Source organism: Hippocampus bargibanti, linkage group LG03, assembly GCF_051943395.1.
Source record: "Hippocampus bargibanti isolate YZ-2025 linkage group LG03, ASM5194339v1, whole genome shotgun sequence".
Lineage (NCBI taxonomy): Eukaryota > Metazoa > Chordata > Actinopteri > Syngnathiformes > Syngnathidae > Hippocampus > Hippocampus bargibanti.
Window position 1 is genome coordinate 12,254,163 of NC_142736.1, and position 16,354 is coordinate 12,270,516.

Genomic DNA, 16,354 nt, shown 5'->3' on the forward strand with positions numbered 1-16,354 from the left:
TCTTCATTTACTCTCCCTAGTTGAGGGCCGTGGGGTATACAGTTTTTATTTATCTGGGGGCTGGGGAATGTGAGTGTTCGGACATCGTCACCAGTATTGCTATTAAACAGAGTCGAGTGACCTAAAGCTCAAATCAACACACTTGATGTTGAATCACACTCCCAGCGACATAACCGAAGGGACAGCTTCCTGACCAACACAACCTCTTCAGACTCACTAATCCTTCTAGGGAAAAGCGTTATTACCGCAGCACAGAACAATTGAAATGAGGGGAATTTTTTTTGTTAAGTAGATAAAATCGACCATAGTGAGGTTAAAGCGGTTTGGAAAATGAATCAGAATCAGAATCAGAATCATCTTTATTGCCAAGTATGTAGAACACACAAGGAATTTGTTTCCGGTAGTACACGCTGCACTAGTATCATTGTCAAAAAAAAAAAAACACTGCTAAGTGGCACTATACAGTTCCATTTTGGCTACTGTTGAAAGAGTTCAAAGAGTTAATGGCTTGGGGGAAGAAGCTGTTTAAATGTCTGCTGGATTTGGTGCGCATGGATCGGTAGCGCCTGCCTAAGGGGAGTAGCTGGAAAAGGTGGTGGGCAGGGTGCGGAGGGTCCAGTAGGATTTTCCGCGCCCTAGTTTGAATGAATGAAGGAATTAATAAATTAAAGTAGAAACATGCTAATTCATATGTTGCACATGTTGATAGACATGATTGTCTCCTCTTTCATCCATAACTGTTTCATACAACAACAAAAGTGCTGAAGATTGAATGACTGACTGTATGTGCCTTTTGTGTTGTGTCATTATTATTAATTTTGACTTCAAGATGGTGCCGCAAAAGTGGCTGCGGTTACCGTAGCTCCTCTCTGTACTTTTTCTTTTTCCTTTCCTAACTTTGCTCCTGTGAATTGGGAATTTTCCCAATGTGAGACAAATAAAGGATATCTCATCACATCTCATGATCAATACAGAATCTAATGAGTCACCTTCAGACTATGAGTGTAACAGAACACATCATTACATAATTACGTAAAAAGGGGGTACAAAACTATGATATGGTGCAGGTGATGACTTCTTATTTAAAAGAAAAAGAGAAGACCAATAATAGCGAAAAAAAGAGAAAGCTAACTTTCTTGAAATAGTGAATATCGTCTCTGAAAATATGGTGTTTTGTGACAGAGTGGCGATGTTATGTTTAACGATAACTAAGTCAAGCTATACTAGTCAAACGCAAAACACGAATAAAAATTACTAAAAGTTGCCCAAAACTGCCACTAATGAGCTCAAAACTGGAGATTCAGAAAGTCCCGCCCCCATGTTTGTGACATCTCGTCAGGAAACTCCTTCACAAACTGACTTGGTCCAGAATCAAAACAATGGCTTCAGAGAAGATCCTTTCTTGTTACTCATCCAGTTATGAATATGATTCAAATAGTGCTGAAGAGGAAAGCATAAGTGTTTGCGATCGATTAAAGAAGTCCTTCCGTATCAATTCGAGCCGTGTATGCAAGCAACGAAACTAGTGAAGGACACGACATATGAAGCATATATGAAGCTACGTAAATAAGCAATATAACATCAACTTCGGTGATATCTGGCATATAAGGACATGAATAACAAATAAGATACAAGATGTCAACATCAATGCAGATTGTTTAATGGTTGTGCATGCAAAAAGTTGCTGAAACTTTCAAGATGAAAAGTTACGAATTTACGTATGCATGACCTTCTATACAATGGAGTTCATAATGAGAAAAGTTGTAGTGAATCGCAATTCACATCAAATCGAGAATCTAATCACGGGGTCAAGAAAGGCATTTGTGTTCGATTCAAAGAAGACTGATTGTCGGAATGATACATACCAGGTTTGCCTGTCAACGAAGCGTCCTTTTGGCTACACCGAACAGTGCGGTCCCCGTTTTAATGAAAGTCATCATCTTTGGTTTAGAAGAGCTCCATTGTACTTATATATGTTCAACAAAATAATTTACGAGCTGGATGTTCAGCCTCGAGAGGAGCAGAAACAACACGAGAAGATGACAGAGGTTATACATCGCTAATTCCGGTTAGCTCCTAGTTGTCCTTTGGCTGGTCTACGGCTACAAGCTAACAGCAGCTGGATGTTTGTCCAATTGGTTTGCTCCACTAATATGGTGATTGTACTCTATCACCACTGGAAGCAATTTTCGACCCATTGTCAGGCTGAGAGGATAACAGCGATTATCCAAGCGGGGACTCGCTAACTCCGGTTGGCTGCTCCTTAGCCTTCGGCTGGTGCTCTACTGCTCTGGTCCGTTGGAAATGGCTCGTTTGCCCGCTGGGAATTTGTGTAAACTTACACCTTCTTTATGCGTGTTAGCGCAATTGGCTGCCACACAACGATTCACCATCTCATTTTTTTATGTAGCTTTCCTTCTAATTTCGCGATTAACACAGTGTTTTCACTCGAAACAAAGTACCCAAAAATGCACTGTATATCGCTTTCTCGGTCAGGGCAGTTCCCTCCGCGATGTCACTTCCGGCATCCGTATCAACTGGAAAACAAGACTTCATGAATATTCAGAGCGAATTTTTAAACGTAAAATATAGCTATATGCGGTGGAATCTTTGTAAAATGCGCTCAGTAGAAGTCATTTGAAGTGATTTTACAAATTATGGACGCAACTTGTCGGAAGGTGTCCGTTGTGCTTTAAGGCTTATTTAGTAGAAAATGATGTTTTATGTGGACTTGGGAACAGATTATTCTTATTTTAATGGTTTCTTTTGGGAAAAAAATGTTTAGCAGACAAACCTTTTGCCCTACACACACTTTTTGGGAACCAATTAAGTTTGTAAGCTGAGGTATCACTGTATATGAATATATAAAAGTTTTCCAAATATAAAGCACACCATCTTATATGGCGCTACAGTAGAGACTGGGGTTATGCACTACTTCTACGGGAGGGTTAAGGGAGTAGGTGGTTGCTGACAGTAGTTGCGAGACCTGTTGTGGCTAAATATTACTTCACATATACGTAAGGCATACCTCCGCATAAGGCGCAGAGTAATCTTTGGAAGAAAATCAAAGCATTTGGGTGTGCCTTATACACAAGAAAATATGATACAAGTCGCTATGCTGGAGCTGCAAACAGGGTGGAACGAGCTTGCTATTTACTTTCTTCATATAGCCAGAAGCTCACTGGTATTTCTGCATTGAATTTAACAAGAACTAGGGGAGCCAATTTAATTGGCCAGTCGTCGACTATGTTTCCTCCCACAACTGCGCAAACGCCTCTGTGTAAATGTGCTAGCACCAAATGAAAGAAAACTCCACCCATATGCAGTTGAACGGTCTTTTGCTCAAGACTTGTACTGGGCCCCAGATCGGTTTTAGCATTTGCGTGACAGAAGGGAGGCAAATAGAAAACATCTTTAGATTGAGCGCATAGGATTTGACGTGAAGCTATGTTGACAGCTTGTCAGACTGCATCCCTACAGAGTGTGATGGATTTTGAAGACATCCTTTGGGGGGAAAAATGACAATGGTGTCCCATGTAACAGTGTACCACTTACAATATTGTTAATTTGATGAAAACAAATAATTAAAAGGGAGCTTGGAGCCGTGACCAGAGCTCATGAATTTTGATTAGAACACACCATGAGAGACAGGATCACCCAAAAGGTCAGCAGTTGATTAGCCTCTACCTGATTTTTTAATCAGCCGCCGAGCTATGATGAGCACAAACAAGAAGGGGAGGGGGATGCTGGAATGAGACTGATTGTTCGAAAGAACTTTGTCACACCTCAGAATCACACAACATGGTAGTCGAAAAATGTTTTGGCTTTTTCTTGGTCTTAAGGAAAACGTATGTAAGCTCTAACAGTTTTTTTTTCTCTCGAGAAGCCTAGATCATGTTGCTCTTGCTTCTTGGAGCTGTCAGATAAGGAGGTCTAGCTAATTCATATTCTAATTAGAAAATAATATGGGGCCACGTTTCCTGCTTCTTGTGCCTCAGGGGAAGACATCCTTCACGAGGCATTATGGTGAGCTAAAATGTTTCCATGGCCTCAGTCTCACTCTGTGACACTTTAGCCCGACTTTCACACGAGGTACTGTATGTGGAAGATACATAATGATAAGGAATCACTGATGATCATGGAAATACTGCAGGGCATGATGCCCAATGTGATTTTTTTTTACTTAGTAACTAGTCTGTTATGTGACACGTACGCACACAAAGCATGACGTTCTCGCCAGAGAAGTGAAGCAACAGGAGGTAGAACGAAATGCTTCACAACCTCCTAAGTTCATGGAGACCTCTACGAAAGGTACCATCAATCCACTGTAAATTAACTGTCACCAGGGTTTATGTTTCAAGTGGGATTTATTTAAAGTAGTCAAATAAACACTGTTACTTAGAAAAACCTCACAGATGAACCCTGCATCTCTGCATTGTGATAAAAATAAATACCTGTACATTAAATATGACAAATATTAAGTGACAGGTAAAACAAACACAATTCAAGGACGGCGTAGGAAAAGTCACACTATGCAGCAAGACGAATACAAATTCTGCCATTCTGACTTTTGTTGTCATGGTTATGAAGCGGACGAATCATTCGCTTCACAACCAGTTGTATTGAGTCCTACTACACAGGCTAGTACATGTCAAAACAATTAAAAATAGGCTACAAGGCACTGTTGTGAGGCACTGTTGTGACCGACATTTGTGTACCCTGACGTCGGTATCAAACAAACCAAAATAAATATTTTGATCACCCATGCCAAGAATCATGTAATGCCAAAGAAAACTATCACCATTCATGCACTGGACAAGGTATAAGCTGACTCTATTCCGCAGAGAGAAGAGAGCTTCCTCTTATGGAGTCTATTAAAAAACATTCAAGTTGAAAATACATCACAAAGTTAAGATTACCAGAGCCTCTGAGTCAGTGAAACAATCCATAATGCATGTTTACATGTACATCGCTCTCCCTTAGTGGAATGTACCCACCACAAGAGAACATTACTATTCTGATTTGATAGTTTAGTGGCAGAGTCCCTCAATAAAGAAGAAATGTTTTTTTTTTGTGTCAGGATGAGTGAAAATAGTACAAATACAAATAGAAACTAAAAATGGCCACTCGGCCATGTTTTTCCTCACTCTGGCAAGTAGGTGACCAAAAAAAAGTCTGGGTGAATCCTACACTATTTTCTATGCTAAGAAAATAACATTTCGGTGTGCAAGTGTGTGTGTAACATTTTACACCTAAAGTACAAATCAGATATGATACAACAACATACATTCCTGCGCATATTCCACTATTACGTTTGTTTTTATAGCAATGCTACTGTGCCCATGTGTAAATACAAACCAGTAGGCGCAGTGTAGACTTTCAACAAGGAAAGTAGCTTTGCTTGGAATACAAATGAATCAATTTAGTTTGTTTATGCTGCTTCTGTTCAATTCTTTAGAGGATATACATTTTGTCTTTGAAAATACCAAACACTGTTTTGTTTATAACGTTGAGTCATCATATTGACACCTGCTTTTCTTCAAAAGCAGGTGTCAATCATGCAACAGAGTAAAAAAAAAAATATTTCTCTTCCTGCTTAAAATTGTTAATTAAATCATCATTTCATGGTTATGTTCATCCATTTGTTGCTACAGCTTCGTGTTTGCTTTCAACATTTAGCATGTAGTAGACGTGCAAATTCCACCATGACGTCCCTGATCCACTGCTGAAATGGATGCTTTGTTCCCCCTTGTTCGTGACGTCACGCCAAGACGTCTTGCCTTGCTCGAGAATCAAAACAATGGCTTCAGATTCGGAGAAGATGCTTTCTCTTTACTCATCCAGTTATGAATATGATTCAAATAGTTCTGAAGACGAAAGCATACATGCAATTGATTAAAGGTGTCCTCCCATATCAATTCGAGCCGTCAATGACAGCAATGTAGCACCCAGAAAATGCAGAAGATGGTGCCCAAGCTCCATTGGAAATGGGCTGATTTGTCAGCTGGGAATTTGTGTCAGCGAATACCAAATAGTTGTCTTGGTGCAACACACGATTCACCATTGCGTTATTTATGTGTTTTCCTTCTAATTTCGCCATAAACACGGATCAACACGAAGTTTTCAGACTAAACAAAGTACCGCAAAATGCATTGTGTGTCGCTTTCTCGGTCAGGGGCGGTCCAAACGTGACGTCACATGGGGATCGTCATCAACTCGAAAACAAGACTTCATGAATATTCAGCGCAAGTCTTAAAACGTAAACTATAGCTATATGCTGTGGAATGTTTGTAAAATACGCTCAGTCGAAGTCATTTGAAGTGATTTTACAAATTATGGACATAACTTGTCCGGAGGCGTCGGTTGAACTTTAATGCTTTAGGTTTAGTATTTCCCGCCCAAACACTCCCTCCAAATGCTCCGGACCCGGCCCCTCTGTCAAATCTTAGAACCCAATGCGGCCCGCGAGTCAAAACGTTTGCCCACCCCTGGCATAATGGCTTAATCAAAAAATGTGTCAACTTTCAAATTTGATGTACATTTTCAAATGAAAATACAATAAATGCCTCTTACAAATAAAACTCTGACAATTATGTCACACCACTACCAACGTAGCAGTTGTGGTTAATGTCAAATTATTTGTATTGCTCATACTACTACTATAAAGTACGTTTTTTTTTTCGTGTATAAGGCGCACCCAAAAGCCTTGATTTTATTCAAAAGGCGACCCCGCGTCTTATACGCAGGTGCGCCTTACATGTGAAGTAATATTGAGCCACAACAGGTCTCTCAACTACTGTCAGCAGCCACAGACTCCATTTCCCCCCTGCAGAAGTCGTAGTGTGTAACCCCAGCCTTTACTGTAGTGCCTTATAATGTGGTGTGCCTTATATTTGGAAAACTTTTAGATATTTATATATTAAGAAGCCCGGTAGTCAATTGGTTAATGCAATGACCTCACAGTGCAGAGTTTTCAGGTTTAATTCCAGCTCTTTCCTCACTGTGAGGCGTTTACATGCTACCCCCTGGTCCGCGCAGGTTTTCTCCAGGTTCTCTGGTTTCCTCCCACATTTCAAAAACATGCACAGCAGGCAGATTGAACACTCTAAATTGTCCGTATGTGTGCGTGTGAGTGTGGATGGTTGTTTGTTTCTGTGTGCCCCGCGATTGGCTTGCAACAGGGTGTCAGGATCAGGGTGCTTACATATATATATATATATATATATATATATATATATATATATATATATACATAATTTTAGTCGACGTGCACGTTCCATCATGATGTCCCTGATCCACTGGTAGAAAGACGCTTTGATCCTCTCCTCTTTCACCTTCCAGGCTCTCTCCAGCTCCTCTCTGAGCCCTTGGTATTTCTCGATTTTCTCATGTTCCTTCTTTCTGATGTTTCCATCACTCGGGACCGCTACATCCACGACAACGGCTTTCCTTTCCCCTTTATCTATGAGCACGATATCTGGTTGGTTGGCCATTACCATCTTGTCAGTCTGTATCTGGAAGTCCCACAGGATCTTTGCTCGGTCATTCTCTACTACCTTGGGAGGTGTTTCCCATTTTGACCTTGGGGTTTCCAGTCCATACTCCGCACAGATGTTTCGGTAGACTATGCCAGCCACCTGGTTATGGCACTCCATGTAGGCTTTCCCTGCCAGCATCTTACACCCTGCAGTTATGTGTTGGATTGTCTCGGGTGCCTCTTTGCACAACCTACACCTTGAGTCTTGTCTGGTGTGGTATATCCCTGCCTCGATGGCGCTGGTGTTCAGGGCCTGCTCTTGAGCAGCCACTATGAGTGCCTCTGTGATGTCCTTTAGGCAAGCCCTCTCTAGCCACTGATAGGACTTCTTGAGATCAGCCACTTCTGCTATTGTTCGGTGGTACATCCCGTGTAGGGGCTTTTCCTCCCATGATTGTCCCTCATCCAGCACCTCATCCTCTGTTCCCCATTGTCTCTTTGATGTATTCATGGAGCTTGGATGTTTCATCCTGGACAGTGGCTCTCACACTCACTAGTCCCCGGCCTCCTTCCTTACGGCTTGTGTACAGTCTCAGGGTGCTGGACTTGGGATGGAACCCTCCATGCATGGTGAGGAGTTTTAGGGTCTTAACATCCGTGGTCTGAATCTCTTCCTTTGGCCACCTTATTATTCCTGCAGGGTATCTGATCACTGGCAGGGCATAGCTGTTTATTGCCCGGGTCTTGTTCTTGCCATTGAGCTGGCTTCTGAGGACTTGTCTCACCCGCTGGAGGTATTTGGTCGTAGCCACTTTCCTTGTTGCTAGTTCGAGGTTGCCATTGGCCTGTGGTATACCAAGGTACTTGCTATACCAAGTACCTTGTACTATATATATATATATATATATTTTATATGGATAACATATCGTTATATCGAATATCAATATAACGAGACTTTATATATATATATATATATATATATATATATATATATATATATATATATATATATATATATATATATATATATATATATATATATATATATATATATATATATATACATACAGTAAAGTCTCGTTATATCGATATCGGATATATCGATAGTCCCGGTTATATCGATACTATTTCTATGCACGCACGGAGAAAACTACATGCAAACAGGGTCGGATATATCGATAGTCCCTGTTATATCGATATTTTTTCGGACTCCCTTGAATATCGATATAACGAGACTTTACTGTATATATATATATATATATATATATATATATATATATATATATATATATATATGGTTCACGGTTGTTTATACAAAAAAGTGGATAGTGATTTTTTTTCCCAATCAACAGATGAATCTAGTATTGAAGAATTGATCAATTGCAGTCCTAAAGTTCTTCAATGTGACAATATTTGCTCTACTGATTTATTGTAGCCTTACATGGAAGTATCAAGCGTATCAATTAATATTGTAAAATGTTTTCATGGCTACCTGTATACTATTTATCCATCCATTTTCTAAACGACGTAGCTGACTGAAGTTTGAGCCCATCCCAGCTGACTTTGGGTGAAAGCTCGTTCATCTTGGGGCACATCTAGAGACTCACAACTATTCACACCATCCAGAGTGGTAAGTGAATCCTGTCGGGATTAAGGTTGACTTTCGATTAAATAATGTTTACTTCAACTTTTCTGCTGTAGACTAATATTGTGTCTTTTACAATCTTATTACTGCTTTGTTGAGCACATGTTTTATGCACGTGTGTGTGTATGTGTGCGTGTGTGCCTGTGAGTGTGTGTGCAGTTCGGTTTTGTGATTTAATGGGAGTGCAAAAGTAGGTGTACTGCTGTAAGAGTTGGACATAATTATTTATTGCTTTCCCGTCTTGGATCATTTCTTTCTTGAAAAAAACTTGTGAGGTAACCAATAAAATGTCCCCATCAAAGCTTTTCAGCAGGCGCTATTATTCAGTTCTGTTGTATTATTCTCCTGAAAAAAATACTTGCCATGGTTATCTGAGAAGAAATGTCAAAATTATTTACTCAAGGAGATAAATATTCAAGAACTCTGTATAACTCCTACAACAGTCTACCAACTTTTGCGCCTCCACGGATATGATTAATGGCAGACACTTATTTAGTTGTTTGTTCACCTGATTTCCAGGGAAGCTGGATGGGCTCAGTTTGCACATGTACAAAAACGCCTGATGGTTTGATTACAGCTCTGTTGTCTAACGTTAAGGACATGAAGACTCAATACAGTGCGGACTACGTGAATTTAAACAAAAAAGAATGGAGTGATTTGGAAACAGTCAGCTGCATCTCATTTCCTGTGAGATTATGTGAGAAGCAAACAGGGATGCTGTCTCAGCAGTCACAGACATTTAGAAGGTTGGACACCGACAGTCTTTGATTAAAGGATTCCAACGGAAGTCAAACAGTCATGGATTCAATTTCCTTCATTCTTTATTGGACAAAAAAAGCGCTCTGGAGGCACTGCAGGTTCAATTTGCCTTTTTACCCCAAATCATTTGGGAGAGGCCAGTTTCCAATGTCCAGGAACCGAATAATCTCATCTCATCTCATTTTCCATACATCTTATTTCTCATTAGGGTCGCGGGGGGTGCTGGAGCCTATCTCAGCTGTCTTCGGGCACGAGGCGGGGGACACCCTGAATTGGTTGCCAGCCAATCGCAGGCCACACAAAGACATACAACAGTCACTCTCACATTCACACCTAGGGACAATTTGGAGTGGTCAATCTGCCTGCCATGCATGTTTTTGGAGTGTGGGAGGAAACCGGAGGACCCAGAGAAAACCCACGCGGGTCCAGGGAGAACATGCAAACTCCACACAGGGAGGCCGGACCGGGACGCGAACCAGCGACCTCTGCACTGTGAAGCCGGTGTGCTAACCACTCGACTACCGGGCCGCGAACCGAATAATCATCATAGAAAATAGGTCAACGTAATAACACACTGATAATCATTTCAATAGGTGCGCTAATCCATAACAAAAGCTAAATCAAAACAAAAATGACAAAAAAAGCACCCACATAACTTGACCAACCATAACCATACATCGTTAACATTGGTCATGAGAAACTTTAAACTTTAAATTTAGGTCTGCTTTAAAGAATTATTTATTTAATTTTTTAAAACATGTTTAATTATTTAAAAAAATATTTATTTAAAGAGTAAGATTTAGCTTGGAGCAGACGTGCACATTTTACCATGACACCCCTGATCCACTGGTAAAAAGGATGCTTTGATCCTCTCAACTTTCATCTAAAACTGCTGCATACAACAAAGAGGGTGCAGAAAGTGCTTACGATTAAATGGCTGTCTGTGTTGTCACATTATTTGTAATTTTCTTGGCGCCATGAGAGTTGCTACCTACACAGCCTGTATTTTGTTTTTATACTTCTTCCTTTCCTTTCCTCTTACTTTCAACACTTTGCTGCTGTGAAATTTAAAATTCTCTACTGCTCCCTATGTAGTGTCAATTAAATTATGACAGCTCATTTTCATGCTACCAATGTTCCCTCTAAGCTGCGTGCGTGCGCAATCGCGCACCTCTTGCACATACTCAGCGCACAAGAACATCTATGCTACCCCTAATGTTGGTACAGATTCCTTACGAGTGTGATGGTGTTGTCTCTCACTGCTCAGTTTCTTTCTGTTCTCTCTCCCTCTTCTGTGTGCTGGAACTGTCGCCACTTTGACAATCATGGCAGGCTCTATTGAAGTGAACAATGAGGACGTCTTTGCACTCATCGTTCACTTCAAAGAGTCGCTTTTAAGAATTATTTCGTTAGCGACTCACACATCTTGATGGAGACTGCCTCACAAAGGACAGGCGTGTTTCACAAAGGGCAAGGGAGAAATACAACGAGAGAGGGTACTGTGGGCTCATATGATGTCCCACTATACCGTAAAAAAAGGCTAAAATTGAGAGGTGGTGGTACTCCCTGCCGGTCGACTTAAAGCACTTATCTCAAGTGAAAGGGATTTCAAGAAAAGGTGTTCTTTCAATAGGGTTCTGTCAAATTCATTTGACCACAAAACTGACATAAAGGAGACTTTGTTTGATTCAAGGCTATCAGAGATGATTAAAACTAAACTTTGAAAAAAAGATAAGATCAGATAACCTTTATTAGTTTCGCAATGGAGAAAGTAGAAGAAAAAATAAAATTGGAAATGCATTTTTAAAAAAAGTGCATTTGATGAATAATTCCTGGTTCATCTGTGTCATTTTATTTTTTATCATAATAAAGAATATAAAAAAATAATGTTTGTATTCATCTCAAAATGGAGAATTTACTAATTTACATCTGCAAAGTTATGAAAATAGAAAAGTAGTGTCCTTTCAAATTGTGTCCTCTGGACATGTCCAAACCATTTCAGTCTGGCCTCTCTGATTTTCTCTCCAAAACCTCTAATATGAGTTGGCCCATTGATAGACTCATTCCTAATCCTATCCAACCTGGTCACTCCCAAAGAAAACCTCAACATCTTCATCTGCTACCTCCAGCTCTGCTTCCTGTTTTTTCCTCAGTGGCAAATTCTCCAATCCAAATATCATGGCTGGTCTCACCACCGTTTTATATACCATTCCTTTCATCCAAGCTGAAACACTTCTATCACACCTGACATTTTTCTCCAGCCGTTCCAGCCTGTCAGAACATGCCTCTTCACCTCTTTTCCACACTCTCAATTGCTCTGGACATTTGACCCCAAGTACTTAAAATCCTCCACCTTCTTTATCTATTCTCCCTGTAACCTCGCTCTTGCACTTGGGTCCCTCTCATTCACACACATAGATTCCGTCTTGCTGAGACTGACCTTCATTCCTCTGCTTTCCAAGGCAAAGCTTCACCTCTGTAGTTTCTCCTCCACCTTGCTTTCACTACAGATCACGATATAATCAGCAAACACCATCATCCAAGGAGATTCCTGTCTAATATCGTCTATCAGCCTGTCATTCACCATGGCGAATAAGAAAGGGCTCAGAGCTGACCCCTGGTGAAGTCCCACCTCGACCTCGAATTCTTCCGTCACACCAACAGCACTCCGCACAGATGTCTGTCTAACAGTCATTGTACATGTCCTGCATCGCTATGACATACTGTACTGCATCGCTCTTACATACTGTACTTCTCTGTCACTCCGGATTTCCTCATGCAATACCACAGTTCTTCTCGAAGCACATAGTCATACGCTTCCTCCAGATCTGCAAAGTCACAATGCAGTTCTCGCTGACCTTCTATGTACTTCTCTATCAGCATCCTTAAAGTAAACACTGCATCGGTCGTACTCTTTTTTTTTTGCATGAAACCATACTGTTGTTCACAAATGCTCACTTCTGCTTTTAATCTTGCTTCAAGAACTTTTCCCCATAGTTTCATTATATGGCTCATCAACTTTATTTCCTCTGTAGTTACAACAATCTTGCACATCTCGTTTGTTCTTAAAAATGGACACCAGTACACTTTGCCTCTATTCGTCAGGCATTTTCTCACCATCGAAGATCTTGTTGAACAACCCAGTCAGGAACATTACTGCCACCTCTCTTAGACACTTCCAGACCTCCATTGGTAAATCATCAGGCCCTAGTGCCTTTCCACCTTTCATCCTCTTCAGCGCCCTTCTCACTTCATCCTTGCTATTCTTTGCTACGTCTTGGTCCACAACAGTCACGTCTTTTACTTTTTATGCTTTCTCATTTTCCTCATTCATCAATTCTCCAAGTACTCTTTCCATCTTGCCATCACACGACTGGCACCTGTTAATACATTGCCATCTCTATCCTTAATCACCCTAACCTGCTGCAGGTCCTTACCATCTGTGTCTCTCTGTCTGGCCATCCTGTAAATATCAGTCTGTCCTTCCTTGCTGTCCAGCCAAGCATACAAGTCATCGTAGGCCTGCATCAACTTCATTTTCACTGTGCTCTTGTCTACTCTCTTGTGTCCTCTGTGCCCCACTTTTTTTGCTAACCACTCCAGTTCCTCCTCATTCCACCACCACGTCTCCTTATCTACTTTTCTTCCAGTCAATATACCAAGTAATTTCTGACCTATCTCTCTGATCACTTTTGCTGTAGTTTGCCAGTCATCTAGAAGTACCTCCGGCCCACCCAGTGCTTGTCTCAACTCCTTCCTAAAAGTCATGTAGCACTCTTCCTTTTTCAACTTCCACTATTTTGTCCTCTGCCCTGCTTTTGGTTTCTTTATCTTCCTGACCACCAACATCATCCTACATACACACCACCAACCTATGCTGCCTGACTACACACTCACCAACCACTACTTTGCAGTCACTGATTTCCTTCAGATGGCACCGCCTATGCAAAATGTAGTCTACTTGTGTACTCCTGCCTCCACTCTTATAGGTCACCCTATGTTCCTGTGTCTTCTGAAAGAAAGCATTCACTATAGCCATTTCCATCCTCTTAGCAAAGTCAACCACAACCTTCAGCGTTCCTCATCTGGAGTCCAAACCTGCCCATTACCTCCTCATCATCATCTTTGTTTCCTGCGCCAACATGTCCATTGAAGTCTCCACCAATTACCTTCTCAGGATGTTCTGTATGACTTCATCAAAGTCAAAATAAAATTTCTCCTCCTCCGCCAACTCACATCCTACTTGTTGGGCATTTAACATTTAACATCACACCTTCAATTTTCTAGCTTCAGATTCATCATTCTCTGACACTCTTTTCACTTCTAAGACATTCCTAACAAACTCATCTTTCAACATAACCCCAACTCTATTTCTCTTTCTGCCTTCACCATGATAGAACAACTTGAACCCTGACCCTAAGTTTCTAGCCTTGCTTCCTTCCCACATGGTCCCCTGGACACACAGTATGTCTACCTTCCTTCTCTGCATCATGTCAACCAGCTCTCTACTGTCATTGTTCCTACATTCAAAGTCCCTACTCTCAGTCCAATACTCTTGACATTCCATTTCTCTCTTTTTCTACAGGCACACTCCCTCCTCTCCTTCGACCAACAGCAAATACATTTTCCACCGGCACCCTGTATGCCAACAGTGCTGTTGGCAGTTGTTGTTAACACGGGCCTCGACTGATCTGGTATGCGATTCAGAGGTTTGATTCACATGTTTGTTTTAGCCAAAGTTTTTCGTCAGATGCCCTTCCTCATCAACTCTCTGTATTTATCCAGACTTGGGACTGGCACAATAAGACACTGGCTTGTGTCCCCTTATGGTTACAATTTAAAAACGTCATTTTAGTAATAATGACATTTTTGTCATGATCTGGTTGGCGACCAACGGGGGGCGCTGTCGGCCCCGCCTGCACCTGCACAGGTGCTGGTCGTCCCGATCAGATTGGCGACCAGCGGGTAGCGACGTCAGCCCTGCCGGCAGCCTCGCAGGTGCTGGTCGTTATAATCAATGACATTTAAAAGGACACCTGGCACGATCATCCGGTGCCGATTCATTGTTTGTTTGCTGCTTGGTTGCAGCATGCATTGTGTACGTGTTTGTTTAACCTTGGCGGACTTTTACACTTGGTTTTCTGTTGCTACTTTGTATTTTTTTCCATTCAGATCATTTTGATGTTTTACATTTTGTTCCTGCTGACTTTATTTTAATACAATTTGTCAAACAACCTCCTGCTCCCTCCTGCCTGCTTTTTGGGATCCGAACCCGCCATCACCACCTCGCAAACCGTGACAGAATGAATCGGCCAACGATCGGATCCTGCAGGTACATCGGACCCGTCTCATTTCCACCCTGTGCCGGGCAATGCTACGTCCACGTTAGCGCAAGCCTCGTCGCGTTTGAATTGCGTCACTCGACGAGCCGCAACGTCCACGTAAACGTCCGGCCGAGACCTCCTTCCAGGTGGCCGTCCAGGGTGACACTGGGTGACTGGCATTGCACGCCCACGTCCAGCCACGCTGTCGTCGTGCATGACGAATTGAGTCTCATCCACGACGAGCCGTGCAACGTCCGCGTCAATGTCAGTCCGAGACCCCACTCACCGCTGGATCCCGGAGCGGCTCTGGACCCGTCTCGTTCCCCCGGAGCCGGGCAGTTCACGCCTACGTCGGCGTCCGGCCGAGACCTGGTCCCATACGGCCGTACGGGGTGCCATTCTGCGCCTGGCAGTCGACGTCCACGCAGAGCCATGCGCCGTCGCGTGAACGTGCGAGAGGGATCGCACTCACGCCCACGACGATCCATGCCGCGTCTTCGTCCACCCCAGGCCGAGTCCCGTTCCCATCAGGCCGCCGCCCGTCGTATGCTGGAGAGGCAGCGGTTGCCCTCTCCACCGACCGTTCCCTGGCGAGTGGACCTTTTGGGAGACTGTTGGGACTTCTGGAAGCAGCCCCTTGAAGGGGGGGTACTGTCATGATCTGGTTGGCGACCAACGGGGGGCGCTGTCGGCCCCGCCTGCACCTGCACAGGAGCTGGTCGTCCCGATCAGATTGGCGACCAGCGGGTAGCGACGTCAGCCCTGCCGGCAGCCTCGCAGGTGCTGGTCGTTATAATCAATGACATTTAAAAGGACACCTGGCACGATCATCCGGTGCCGATTCATTGTTTGTTTGCTGCTTGGTTGCAGCATGCATTGTGTACGTGTTTGTTTAACCTTGGCGGACTTTTACACTTGGTTTTCTGTTGCTACTTTGTATTTTTTTCCATTCAGATCATTTTGATGTTTTACATTTTGTTCCTGCTGACTTTATTTTAATACAATTTGTCAAACAACCTCCTGCTCCCTCCTGCCTGCTTTTTGGGATCCGAACCCGCCATCACCACCTCGCAAACCGTGACAATTTTTACATGATTAAAAATGTTGCTTTAATAATAATAATTTTCACAGTTTGTTATTTTATGACAA

At 42.3% G+C, this 16,354-nt stretch overlaps 1 protein-coding gene and 1 pseudogene across 1 annotated transcript in view; both read right to left on the reverse strand.

Moving 5' to 3' along the window:
• The window catches only part of entrep2 (endosomal transmembrane epsin interactor 2), a 107,733-nt gene that overhangs the window by 33,283 nt on the left and 58,096 nt on the right, over nucleotides 1-16,354 (reverse strand). The gene's annotated exons all lie outside the window — the stretch shown is intronic.
• Nucleotides 12,621-13,730, reverse strand: LOC148900365 (uncharacterized; annotated as a pseudogene).